The 14,685-nt window shown below is 39.1% G+C and overlaps 1 protein-coding gene across 1 annotated transcript in view; it reads right to left on the reverse strand.

Annotated features, from left to right (window-relative positions):
- Positions 1-12,246, reverse strand: part of LOC117992855 (leucine-rich repeat-containing protein 24-like) — a 56,099-nt gene extending 43,853 nt beyond the window's left edge. The window contains exon 1 of the mRNA XM_034980564.2: positions 12,106-12,246. The gene's annotated coding sequence lies outside the window, so the exon portion shown is untranslated. The remainder of the gene's footprint in view (positions 1-12,105) is intronic.
- Between the last annotated feature and the right edge of the window lie 2,439 nt (positions 12,247-14,685).

Genomic DNA, 14,685 nt, shown 5'->3' on the forward strand with positions numbered 1-14,685 from the left:
AAATCCTTTCTTAGCGGATGCCTACGTTATAATAGCTATCTGCATGCCGAATTTCAGCGTGATCCGTCCAGTAGTTTGAGCTGTGCGTTGATAGATCAGTCAGTCAGTCAGTCACCTTTTCCTTTTATAAATATAGATAGAAGATAGATAAAACTTTAAATTTTCATGGCGGCCATTTTGAAATTTATATCAATTGTTGTTACAGCAGCAATAAAAATACACATTCTGTGAAATTTTGAACTCGAGATACAGCCCGCTGACAAACGGACGGACGGACAGCGGAGGCATATAGTGATAGGGTCCCGATGGCACTCTTCGTGTACGGAATGCTAAAAATTTAGAAGCACGAATTCCTGATTTCATTATTCTTTACTCTGATTGCATAATTCAGAAGTCTAAATATATAAAAGGAAAAGATGACTGACTGACTCACTGGTGTATCAACGCACAGCTCAAACGGATGGACGGGACGAACGGATCGGGCTGCAATTTGGCATGCATATAGCTATTATGACGTAGGCATCCGCTAAGAAAGGGAAATTAGTTTAGCATCCGCTAAGAGAGGATTTTTGAAAATTCAACCACTAAGGGGGTGCAATAGGGGTTTGAAATTTGTGTAGCCCACGCGGACGAAGTCGCGAGCATAAGCTTCGTATAGTCTTATATAATATGCAAGTGCTACATGCGATGAATCGATCTACACCGCGTTGGACTGTTTACATAACCCACTCTTTCAAAAAGCCAATATTCAGCTGAAAATCAGGCTTGAAAATACGACTTTCCAGCTCTAAACTGCAAGCCTTTGATGAACTCTTGAAAAGATGCATTTTAAATTTTTGTATAATATGCTTAGTTTTTGGGTTGGTTTCATACCTGAAGGACGGAATCCTATATATTACTAAGCCTCATCTGTCCGTCCGTCTGTCAATCCATTTGTCTGTCAGCGGACTGCATGTTATGAACCGTAAGTAATAGGTAGGGAGTTGAAATGTGTGTATTTCTATCCCCGCTATAGCAACAATTAATAATAAAAGCTCAGAGTCACTCAGCGGGCGATGGAGAGAGCTATGCTTGGAGTTTCTCTACGTGATCAAATCAGAAATGAGGAGATCCGATAGAGAACTAGAGTAACCGACATAGCTCAATGGGTTGCGAAGCTGAAGTGGCAATGGGCAGGGCACATAGTTCGTACAACCGATAGACGTTGGGGTCCCAAGGTGCTGGAATGGCGACCTCGCACCGGAAGACGCAGTGTTGGAAGAAAACCCCCCTCTAGGTGGACGGACGACATCAGACGAGTCGCAGTGAGCTGCTGGACTCAGGCGGTGCAAGACCGTGGCGTGTGGAAGTCCCTACAAGACACTTATGTCCAGCAGTGGACGTCTATCGGTTGATGATGATTATGATGATAGTTAAAAAAAACGGCAAATTTCATGAAAATGGAACCGCTGACCTTCCGAAATAGGAGTCCGACGTCTTAAACACAAAATGCTATCACCTACCAAATTAATGATGAAATTATATTTTTACCAATTAGTGATGAAAAAATTTGGAAATTTGAGAGGAAAACTTTGCGTTTTGCATGTTTTACTGCCACGCACCATCGGTTGAGTTCAAAAATGATTTGAAGTGAGTGGATTCGGTATGCACTGACGCTTCGGAAAATTGATGTTTTTATTAATTAATGCTTTTCAGTTCAACGTTCCGGTTGATTCATTGGCTTGAATGAAAGGATTTCTACTCATTTGAAATTGCAATAACCAAATTAATCAACGTAGCAATGAACGCAGCATTATTTACTACCTTAAATTAATAACCACTGAACCCAACATACCCCTTTTTGTTAAAATGAATCAGTACCCATATTATTATAAATGCGAAAGTGTGTTTGTTTGTTGGTCTGTCCTTCAACCACGTCGCAACGAAGCAACGGATAGACGTGTTTTTTGCATGGGTATAGCTTAAGACCTGGAGAATGACATAGGCTACATTTATCCTAGAAAATCAAAGAGTTCCCACGGGATTTTTAAAAACCTAAATCCACGCGGAGGAAGTCGCGAGTATCAGCTAGTATTAGATAATTGTTAAAATTTTGGAAGAAATCAAGCCGACGACTGGGAGCTTTTATCGAATGAATCCATGTCATTTCAGTCAACCAAAACTTTTTCAAAAAGACTTTCATAGACCTTTCTTGATTCCAATACCTACGTAATGAATTAACCAGTAGGTACATAATGTTTTGAAATACTTACCTATCTCTACGTTAAAGTACTCAATAAAAGTACCAAACGGTAAATAAACGATTTTAAAAGAGTTTCGTCGATCTTTCAACCAATCAAAAGGCTCGAGAGGCAAAAATTTAGTAGAAAAATCATATTTCAACCTCGATTTTCATTTTTCAGCAAAGCGTCGGTTTGATTCTGAGCGAATGGATTCGATATGTGTTTGCTTTAGCACTTTTCCAATTGGTCCTTTCCTGGAAAATGTTTTTCCGTTCTCTTTGAATAGTTTTAGTCAAATTAAGCAATGGTCACTTCTTCTCTCTTACGGCATTTTTCAGGCATTTTTTCACCTGTTGATGATATTACTTACTTGCCATTATTTTGCACTCTGCATTCGCTTTCAATTCCGTATATTTGTTTTTGTAATGTATTTTTTAATTATTTCGATGTCGAAATTTGTGTGCGAACTTTGTCCCCATAATAATTTCAGCCTGCGGACGTATTCAAACACTAGCTTATCATCTGCGTGGATTACACAAATTTCGTACCCCTATTTTAACCCCTGAGGGGTTGAATTTTCAAAAACCCTTTCTTAGCGGTGCCTACGTCATTTGGCAGGTAGGTGGGTCTTATAACTAGCTTTAGGGGAAAAATCTGAAAACCGTGAATTTGTGGTCACATCACACAAAAAAAATTAAATTGTGGTCATAAACTAATAATTAGTACCTATTTTCAATTTTCGAAGTAAGATAACTGCCTATATCAAGTGGGGTATCTTATGAAAGGACTTCACTTGTACATTCAAAAACAATTTTTTATTTATTTTTAGGTATAATAGTTTGTGATTTATCATGCAAAATGTCGATAAAATACGATTGTAATACGGAACCCTCAGTGCGCGAGTCTGACTCGCACTTGGCCGGTTCTTAGTTTTATGTTTAACAGTGTGTATTTATTTATGACGAGAAATTAATTTTAATAAAGTACGTAGTTACTTTAGCTGAAATATTGATACGTAGGCAGATTTATTTGCAGGTCATCCAGACATTAAAAGAAATAACGTATTCTTACTGACTCGAAAATAAAGTTTGTTATATTGTATGGAAAAATCTACAAACGCGTCCTTGGAAATTGGAAAACTGGGACGAACTCAGTAACTATTGAATGTAGAAATATAACTATTTCAAGCGACTTTAACATCTTCGCTTCAATTCATCTTTTATTTTTCTTTTGACCTCATTATTTTGGAATTAAGACTGGAGAGTTCATCTTTTTCAGAGTTCATCTTTTTCAATGCTTTGCTGTCTTTTTTAGGGTACCTAGTGCGACCTAGTTGCGACAGCATAGGTATCCTCTTTAGTCTAGTGGTTAGAATCTCCAAATGGCCGATGACGAAGTCCTAGTTTCGATTCCTGGGTCGGGTCACAAAATTGGTAATTATTGAGTTTTCTGTCGATAAATTCTCAGTGCTTGCCTGGAATTAAACAGTTGGCCATTTAATAAACACCTAGTTACTTATGAACTAATGCATATAATTGCGCCACATTTGCATATGATATTTGTTCTTTAATGGCCCCCAAGCCTAACAATAATTAATACTTACTAAGTTTTTAACATAAATAGACTTTTTGCTACAAAAATAGAGAAAGAGAAAGTGAGATAGAAATCCGGATATTAAAAATGTTTCAGTCAATGGCTTTTTAAATTAAAAGCTAACGCCAAAGGGTAAATGTGAATTTGACTTCAAAGAAGACGAATAATATATCAACACCATGCAAAAAGGTCGGGGTTGGATATACCGAGAGAGGTCTTCAAAATATTTTGCTGAGAAATATAATATGAGGATATTTTTAGAACCTCTCTCGTGTAGATGTAAAATAGAACCTTCAATATAGAATGTACAGGATACTAAAAGGATCACATCCTTTTCAGGATCCGTTAGTCAATAACTTTCACGTGTCATACACACAAAATTCAACTAAAAATCCTTGCCAAAAAACGAACTTTTTCTAGGTCACAAGAACATAGTAAACTGCAAGTACGTGTTAGAATAAACTAAGGACAGTTATTGGACTGTAAATTAGATTTAAAAATTAATCATAAGTAGAAGTTTAAGCTAGAATAATATGACTTATTAGCCCATAGGCTAGATGGTAGTAGTAATAAAGCTGCCATTTTATAATGGTGCTTTATGGTAGGAAAAAAAAACGAACTATGAAACTTGTGGTATGTATGATCACTTAGCAACTTCAAGCAAGTTTAGATAGCTGCAAAGTGTCGCTACTAGATGGCATTAACAGTCGCTTAAGTACTCAGTGAACATACACATCACAAGTTTCGTCACTGGCAGTAAGCGTGGCCTAGCGTGCAAGGCGTCGGGCGCGAACACAGAAGACGTAGGTTTGAATCCTGCCGGTCCGCAATTTTTGATATGTATCTATTTAAAACAAGATGATGCGTGGATTTCGGTTTTTAAAAATGTCTTTCCCCGGGATCCAAGATATATATGTACCAAATTTCGTCAAAATAGTTAGAACGGATGGGCCGTGAAAGGCCAGCAGACAGACACACTTTCGCATTTATAATATTAGTATGGATTATTTAGAAATTTCCTAGGGATAACCTAACCCGTAGGTTTAACTGGTATCCTTTATATTCTCTAATCCAATTCTATAGTAGGAAGGTCGCCTTAGTAGTCTGAACAAAATTACCTACATACCAGACTATACTATAGTTCGTCAAACGCCACAAGCGTTTTTGTTTAGTCAAGAGGAATTTCTCAATATCTTCTTGAGACATAAACTTGCTTCGTCAAAAACTTTTGTCAACCCGAGCTTTATAAATTGTGCTACATAAACTTGTATCGAAAAAGTTTTAAGTCTTGGTTTTAACTCGGCAGATGAGTTTGGTTTACGCACAAAATTATACTCGAACGCAGTTTTACATAAAGTTTACATAAATCTTTATCTATCATCATCATCAACCGATAGACGTCCACTGCTGGACATAGGTCTCTTGTAGGGACTTCCACACGCCACGGCCTTGCGCCGCCTGAATCCAGCGGCTCTCTGCGACTCGTCTGATGTAAATCTTTATCTATACCTACTTATAATAAACTAGCTGATGCCCGCGACTTCGTCCACGTGGATTAAGGTTTTTAAAAATCCCGTGGGAACTCATTGATTTTCCGGGATAAAAAGTAGCCTATATCCTTCCCCGGGATGCAAGCTATCGCTGTTCCAACGTCAAAATCGGCTGAACCGATGGGCCGTGAAAGGCTAGCAGACAGACAGACAGGCAGACAGACAGATAGACGGACGGACAGACAGACACACTTTCGCATTTTTAAAAAAAATATTAGCCTTGTTAATTATGACTAATATTCCCCTTTCCCCTCCAATTAAGCGTAAAGCTTGTGCTAGGAGTGGGTACGACAATAGTGCAACGGTTGGGGTTTGAACCGCCAACCTTTCGGAATTCAGTCCGCTCCTTAACCGTTGAGCTATTGAGGCTCTTTATTAGTACGGACTAGATTTTTTTTCAGATACTAGCTGCCCCGGCGAACTTCGTACCGCCTAACAGTCGATTCTTTTTCAGGATTTTTTTTAAATTTTTCTCTCCATAAGAACCATCCTCGTACTTCAAGGAATATTATAAAAAAAGAATTAGCGAGATCGGTTCAGCTGTTCTCGAGATTTGCGATCAGCAACACATTTAGCGATTCATTTTTAACCGACTTCAAAAAAAGGAGGAGGTTCTCAATTCGTCGGAATCTTTTTTTTTTTATGTATAGAGACCAGACAAGGAAGCAAATCGCTTCGTAACGAGTCCGTGGATACTTAGATCCCAGTGGGCTCACAATACATGATCCGGTAAAAGTTGCTCCCTAGTGAATAGATATCAGGAAGATCAAAGGAACTACCGCAAAGGAAATATCACTTTTCTTCGGTATTTTTATTGTGTAAATACAGACACATGCAGGTTTCTTAAATCCGAAAACCGTGGATTTGTGGTTAGTTATATCACACAAAAAAAATTAAAATGTGTTTATGAAGAAATAATTAATTATCATCATCATCAACTATCAACTAATAGACGTCCACGGCTGGACATAGGTCTCTTGTAGGGACCTATACACGCCACGGTCTTGCGCCAGCTGAATCCAGCGGCTCCCTGCGACTCGTCTGATGTCGTCCGCCCACCTAGTGGGGGGTCTTCTAACGCTGCGTCTTCCGGTGCGAGGTCGCCATTCCAGCACCTTGGGACCCCAACGTCTATTGGTTGTACGAACTATGTGCCAAGCCCATTGCCACTTCAGCTTCGCAACCCGTTGAGCTATGTCGGTTCTCTAGCTCTCCTACGGATCTCCTCGAATAAACGAATAATTAGTATTTTCAATTAGCCTTTCACGGCCCATCCGTTCAACCGATTTTGATGAAATTTGGTACAGCGATAGCTTGCATCCCGGGGAAGGACATAGGCTACTTTTTATCCCGGAAAATCGAAGAGTTCCCATGGGACTTTTAAAAAACCTAAATCCACGCGGACGAAGTCGCTATCATCTAGTTATCTATATAGGTGCCAACCCGTAAAATCCGTTTAGCCTTTTAACCGTGAAAACTTAACAGACAGACAGACAGGCTGACACTTTCGAATTTACAGTATCAGTGTGCATATGGATGGATGTCCCGGACGTCTTTAGAGCCTCGATGGATCAACGGTTAAAGGAGCGGAATGGAATCCGAAAGTTCGCCGGTTCAAACCCCACTCGTTGCTTTAGAGCTTGTCCAGAAGGAGCGTATTCGCCGCGATTCTCTCGTGCGTATCACGCGCGACCGTTTTGCCCAGAAAGACCGTACCTACGCGCGAGCATTTGGGGACGGATATACGCTTAATTGGAGGGGAAAGGGGAATATTAGTTAGCATGATAAACTTAGCAAACTTAGCTTTTTCTTTAAAAGAAAAAAGTATTTGTATTCGTCCTTTCAGCATTTATAGTAACTTAGCTTTTTCCCAGCAGCCCTAATCTAGGTCTACCGAACAACTTATGATTTTCTTTGACTTTGAAAGAAGTCCAGAAATCATGCTTGTATTAGGAATTAGGACCATTTATTACAACTGTCGGTGAACGTTACACGAAGTGAACGATATTAATGTATTTTCTTGCGTTTTCTTGTAGTGCGTAGGGCTTTTCATTAGAACAGCCGAACTAGTACAAAGAGTATTGTACAATAGTGATGAATGGCGTACCTAAATGCAAAAACCGGCCAAGTGCGAGTCTGGCTGAGATCTATAGAGCGCACTTTGACTTTGCTCAGACTTAAGATTGAGTTAAAATGAGACAGATTTATGTGAGAGATATAGTTCTGTCTCGTTTAACTCTGTCTTAAGTCTAAGCTAAGTCAGAGTGCGATCTACAGATTTCACCCTCAGACTCGCGCACCGAGGGTTCCGTACTACAGACGTATTTTTTCGACATTTTGCAAGATAAATTAAAAACTATTGTCCGTAAAAATACATAACTTGACCAGCGTGGTGGTTGATGGCCTAAATCGTTCTCATTCTGAGAAGAGACCCGTGCTTAATAGTGGGCCGATGATGATGATGATGAATCTAAACAAAATAAACAGACCAGGTACCACAACATACTATTAAAGTTGTATATATTAGGGCGGTTTCAGACTAGCGTGTTATACGCGCGTATAAGCTCGGTTTTGGAAGCGCATGTATACCAAATACCTGCACACATAAAAAATGTACACCCATTCAATGCATTTAAAACTGAATTAGCTGCTCACATTATGAGTAATGCGAATCACTTCGACAAATGCATTGAATGAGTACCTAAATGGCGAATATTTGTAAAATTTATTCTTAGAATTAAGTTCTCATGTAAGTGACTTTGTCTTTATGAGAATAAACGTCTTTAAACCTAAACCTATGTAGGCGCGTATAGGCGCGCCTTTTGGCACACGCTCAACTCGTACGAGCGTTGACGCGCTTCTGCTCGTATAAGCGCGAGCCGCGAGAGACACCTCCTTCATCACCACCGCACCGGTTCGAGCGAACACGCCGAAATATGCCTGTATACGCGCGTCCGGTTTTTTGAAGCGCGTATGTAGTGCGCGTGTAAGCGCGTATGCTGAAACGACCGTATACGCGCAAAAAAATACGCAAGTCTGAAACCGCCCTAATAGTGTAGAGATTATTAAAATCTCTTTGAAAACTGCTAATGTTTAAGTTAAAAAAAAAATTACAAAAAAAAAAATCCGACTTCGATACACAAACACTAAAAATTGAAAAATAATTTAATTTATTACTGAATATATTATGTATACAAGAGTTGATATAGTTCCATAATAATATTTTTGGTGCCGGTGCCAATTAGCTTCAGCTGCGCGAATCGTCTAGACTTTTTCTAGATCGTTCTAGATTTTTATGAGACTCCACAATGGCACCTCATTGGCACCGACCCCAAAAAATATTATTATGGAACTATATCAACTCTTGTATACATAATATATTCAGTAATAAATTAAATTATTTTTCAATTTTTAGTGTTTGTGTATCGAAGTCGGTTTTTATTTTTTTTGTAAAAAAAATTTATTTCACAATTTTTAGTGGCCCAATGGTAATAAAATATGCTATGCCTGGTTAAAAATCTACTGTTTACTAAGCTATTACACTGATCGCGAGCAATTTACTCTTATCCGTTGAGGAGTTCCATTATCTATCTTCGAAGATGTTCATCAGATCTTCTCCAAATTTAAATGGGACCAACTTTGAAGTACACCCTTTCAAACAAAAAAAGAATTTTCGAAATCGGTCCAGGCGTCTTCGAATAATCGGGGAACATACATAAAAATAAAAAAAAATAAAAAAAAGATTCCGACGAATTGAGAACCTCTTCCTTTTTTTGAAGTCGGTTAAAAACGTAGAGCAAAATAGATAAGTTCAACTTATCTGACTGCATAATGTTTGTTGAATATAACTAACAGAGCTTAACCTTTGAACTCAGATATATATGATATTATAAATAGAAATTTTATGTTAACATAAAACTACACATAAATTGCTAATGTAAAAATTAATTCAATATCAAAGGAAAATACTATCTGCTACTGCTAAAGCTAAAAAAAACCGGTCAAGTGTGAGTCGGACTTGCACACAAAGAGTTCCGTACCATCGTTTAAGGTATACCTAACAGTATTATGTAGTAGTGTAGGTACTGCAATTTAATTATGATCCTGCGCCATCTACCTATTTAGTAATTTTTTTTATAAAAATGGCAAGCAAACGAGCAGGTGCCTGTCACCTAATGTTAAGTGATTAACGCCGCCCATAAACATTTCCTGTACCAGAGGAACTACCACTGCGTTGTCGGCCTTTCAGGAATTTGTTGGTCCGCCCCTTAAATAACCCGAAAATTAATTTTCTCGTTAATTTAATTCGTTAACACATTTTAATTTTGTTTGTGATGTATCCATAAATTTACGATTTTCGGATTTTCAGGGTGCCGTACCTCAAAAGGAAAAAAAGGAACCCTTATAAGACCACTTCGTTGTCTGTCTGCCCGTATATAATACCTACCTACCTGCCAAATTTCGTGATTCTAGGTAAACGGGAAGTAACCTACAGGTTTTTTGACAGACACGACAGACGGACAGACGTGCAGACAACAATGTGATCCTATAAGGGTTCCCTTTTCCTTTTAAGTCACGGAACCCTAAAAAGCTTGAAAGAAAAATCATTTTTTAATTTTCTTTTTACGTTTGATACTAATTAAAAAATAATAAAATATGAAACGGCTCAGTTATTTTTTCGTCTCACTATTAACATTTTTCAATTTATATCTCTCTCTTTGCGTCGGAGACCATAGAGATAGAGATCCTCATTTCTGACAATCTTGGGTAGGTATTTAAGAGCCCATGAGGGCCAGACCTTCGCTATTTTATAAAAGCTGAAGGTTTCTCTGCGCAACACAGGGAGGAACGATCAGCGACTATGAAGTTTGGATCATGTTAGCTTTGTGAGATAACATGTAATAAGGACGTAGTATAAAATCTTTCGTCCAAGTCGTAGATATTTGTTGTGTGCGTATTTTCACGGATTCGAATCGGATGAATGCGTGATCGCTCTTAATAGATGTTTGGGTAACTTCGTCCACGTGGATTTAGATTTTTAAAATCCCGTGGAAACTCTGATTAACTTATTTTGATAAATTTATTTAATTGAAAAATGCCTATCACAATGTAAAGGATTATTTAAATGATAAGCAAGCTTGGGAATGAGTTGCTTGGCGGCTATGAAAAGAATACCCGGCTGAGTTTGTCGTGGGCTCTTCTCGGACCTGGGCGCGTTTGGAACCCTCGTAGCTTTAGTTTTAAGTTTGCGTCATAATTATCACCACTATATCTTACAAATCCAAAATCTGACTATCAGAAAGAGTAATTTATTACCTATTTTGAATAAATCATTTGACTTTGACTTTGATTAATTATCCGTGATATCCGTCTTTCGGTGCCAAAGGGCAAAATCGGTTAAGCGAATGACCCATTAAAATGGTAAAAACAGACAGACAGACATACTTTCTCATTGATTAATATTAATAGATAAGTAGGTATACATTACGAAAATGTGTTTGGCTGTATTTCTGTCTTGTCACGTTATTTCACGTCCAATTAGCAAACCAATTTAATTATAGCAAGCACCCAGGAGATGGATATAAGCTAATTTTTAACCCCGAAAATTAAAGAGTTCCCACGGGATTTAAATTTTGACGACCTCCCTGGCGCAGTGGTGAGCGCTGTGGTCTTAATAGTGGGAGGTCCCGGGTTCGATTCCTGGCAGGGGTTTGGAATTTTATAATTTCTAAATTTCTGGTCTGGTCTGGTGGGAGGCTTCGGCCGTGGCTAGTTACCACCCTACCGGCAAAGCCATGCCGCCAAGCGATTTACCGTTCCGGTACGATGCCGTGTAGAAACCAAAGGGGTATGGGTTTAATAAAAACTGCCATACCCCTTCCAGGTTAGCCCGCTATCATCTTAGACTGCATCATCACTTACCACCAGGTGAGATTGCAGTCAAGGGCTAACTTGTATCTGAATTTAAAAAAAAAAATTAAAACCTAAATCCATGCAGACGAAGTCGTGGGCATCACCTAATGCTAATATCATATTAAGTAAGCTATAATCCGTTGGATTAGTTCCATTAGAAGATAATCAGAACAACTTTTCCCAACAATTTTCCAACTTTTCAATAAAATAAATGTTTTGGACAAAACTTGACGAAAGTTGTCCCCACTTACCGCTAAATCAGAGTATTCATGATTGATTACTTCTTACAATATCTCTACATAGTAGGATGAAACAAAGTCGCTTCCCGCTGTCTGATCTCTTAAACTACGCAACGGATTTAAATGCGGTTTTCATCAATAGATAGTGAAAGAGAAAGGTGAGTGCGTAACTGCCGTAATTCTTTTGAAATACAACAAAATAACTACACTGACACCACATTAGTATCTACATTGCGTCCGTGCGAAGCCGGGGCAGGTCGCTAGTATTTAAAAAAAATCGGTCAAGTGCGAGTCAGACTCGCACACGAAGGATTCCGTACCATCGAACAAGAAATAACACTTTTTGATTTTGTCAAATTTTCATAACGGCCATTTGAAATTTTTATTATTTGTTGTTATAGCGGCAACAGAAATAACCATTTAGTAAAAAATTAATTTCACGAGATACGGCCCGCTGACAGACAGACGGACGGACGGGCAGACAGCGGAGACTTAGTAACATGGTCCCGTTGGTTTTGGGTACGGAACCCTAAAAAGAAAACTTTTCAAACTTAATTTCTTGCAAGAAAATTTTTAAAATTAACTTACCATGTAAGGAACCAGCAGCGATTCCTAAACAATCACAAAACACATCACTGTTTTTTTTTTTTACTTTTTTAATTTTCGTACACAGCACATCACTAGTGGGTCCCGGAGCGGGACACGGGACCGGGCGCCGCGACGGCCGCTGAGCTTATGGACGCCGGGACGACCCCCCCTCCTCCCCTCCCCGCGTCCCGCCATGGCACCCATGATAAAATTTTCCCGATTTTCTCGCAATGCGCAATGCATGCTGGTGATTTTTGCTTTGCTATCAGCCGTTGGAATAATTATTTTTGACGTGAAAAGAAAATTATTGTAAGTAATTTTAAGCTGTGATATCCTAGTGGTTAGGACGTCCGCCTTCTAATCGGAGGTCGGGGGTTCGATCCCGGCCACGCACCTCTAACTTTTCAGAGTTATTTAATGGTGACGGAAAACATCGAGAGGAAACCTGCATTCCTGAAAACTCTCCATTATGTTCTCAAAGGTGTGTGAAGTCTACCAAGCCGCACATGGCCAGCGTGGTAGACTATGGCTAAAACCCTTCTTATTCTGAGAGGAGACCTGTACTCTGTATTGAGCCGGCGATAGGTTGATCATGATGATGAAGATAGCCTAATATTTGACTTACTTATTATCGTCAATTCAGGATCAAACCGACAGTTCCCTCATCCTACTGTCGATATTCTTCTTCTTCTTCTTATTTTGCTTGTCGATATTCTAAAAAAGTAAAGATAGATTAGCTGACGTGATACGCTTTGACATATAACGCAACTATTTTCAGCGAACTAGGCAAATCGTGTCGCACTCTTTCATTCACGACATCCCGAATTTATTTTAGACTTCGTGACCTAAAAATATCTAATATATTATTTCAAATTCACAAATTCAAAGTCGCTCAGCGAGCTATGGAGAGGGCTATGTTAGGAGTTTCCCTGAGGGATAAGATCCGAAATGAGGAGATCCGCAGGAGAACCAAGGTCACTGACATAGCACAAATTATTAGCAAGCTGAAGTGGCAGTGGGCAGGTCATTCCTGTCGTAGAGGCGATGACCGTTGGAGCCGGAAAGCCCTTGAGTGCAAGCACAGTGTGGAACGCCCTCCAGTACGATGGACCGACGATATAAAGTGGCCTGATGAGGAAGGCTGAGGACCGGGCATGGTGGCGCTCTTTAGGGAAGGCCTATGTGCAACGAAGGGCTATAATGCAAATATGAATCCGCGTCCGTAAAAGATCCGTATTAATTGATGAAGATGCGGATGCGGATGTCTGAATTATTGTAAATGTTCCGCATTTGCGGATGCGGGTGCGGATATCTGAATTCATGTGAATGTTCCGCATTTGCGGATGTGGGTGCGGATATCCGTAAAACCCCTGGGCCCTGGTCCCAATTTCGGAAGTATTTAAGCTGACGCAGCGCGAATTAGAATGATTCTCACGTTTTAATTTCCCCGTTTGTCCCCGCGTTTTCCTTTTTAATTAATACTCATTATTTTTTCTGAGTACGGACACCTAGGTTAATTGAGGCTCGTGCTGAATTAAATTACTGTAATAATGAGGCCGATTCTCTTGTACACAATCTCTAAACTAAACTAAATTAACAGGTCTAAATCTAGTGCCATCCTTTTCCGCAAGCAACATTATGAAAGGGATAGCAATAGATTTAGATGTGCCATTTTAGTTTAGTTTAGAGATTGTGTACAAAAGAATTAGCCACAATGTCCTGGTACAGACAAAAGACGTCAGCTGAGGGAGGAGGAAAAAGGATGAGTGCTTTAAATTCTACAAATACCGGAAAAGGTGCGTAAATTCAGGAACAATGGTACTGATTCTGAGCACACCTAAATTTTAGAGTGTTCCGATCCTCATCTTAACTAATGTAATATGAAAGGGACAGACACAGTTTGACAGTTTTAAATTTAATTTAGAGCCGTCAAACCTCGTGATACTTTAGCTGCAGTCGCAAGCCTATTGTGGCTAATTCCATTGTACACAATCTCTAAACTAAACTAAAATGGCACGTCTAAATCTATTGCTATCCCTTTCATAATGTTGCTTGCGGAAAAGGATGTTGCGGAAAAGGATGGCACTAAATTTAGACCTGTTAATTTAGTTTAGTTTAGAGATTGTGTACAAGAGAATCGGCCCTATTGTTTAAATTTGTAGTGTGCACTAAAATTTAGAGTCAGTAAATGTAAAATTCATGTGCCGTCCCGTTTTAGCAATATTACCTAAAAGGAAAAAGATGCAGATTCTCTAAATTTCGTTTAGAGAAAGATAACAGAATCGGCGCCATTATTATCTTTAACTAGCTGATGCCCGCAACTTCTTCCGCGTGGAATTAGATGTTTAAAAATCTTGTGGGAACCCTTTCATTTTCCGGGATAAAACGTAGGCTGTGTTACTCTCCGTCCTTTCAACTATCTCTATGCCAAAAAACCAGTCATGTTAAACGCACAAGCGTCCGAATTTATTTTAACTTTTTAGGGTTCCGTACAACTGAAGGGCGCCAACGGGTCCTTTTACTAAGCCTCCACTGTCCGTTCATAAAAATTGGTACGCGTGGATTTAGGTTTTTAAAAAT

This window comes from Maniola hyperantus, chromosome 22, assembly GCF_902806685.2.
Source record: "Maniola hyperantus chromosome 22, iAphHyp1.2, whole genome shotgun sequence".
Classification (NCBI taxonomy): domain Eukaryota; kingdom Metazoa; phylum Arthropoda; class Insecta; order Lepidoptera; family Nymphalidae; genus Maniola; species Maniola hyperantus.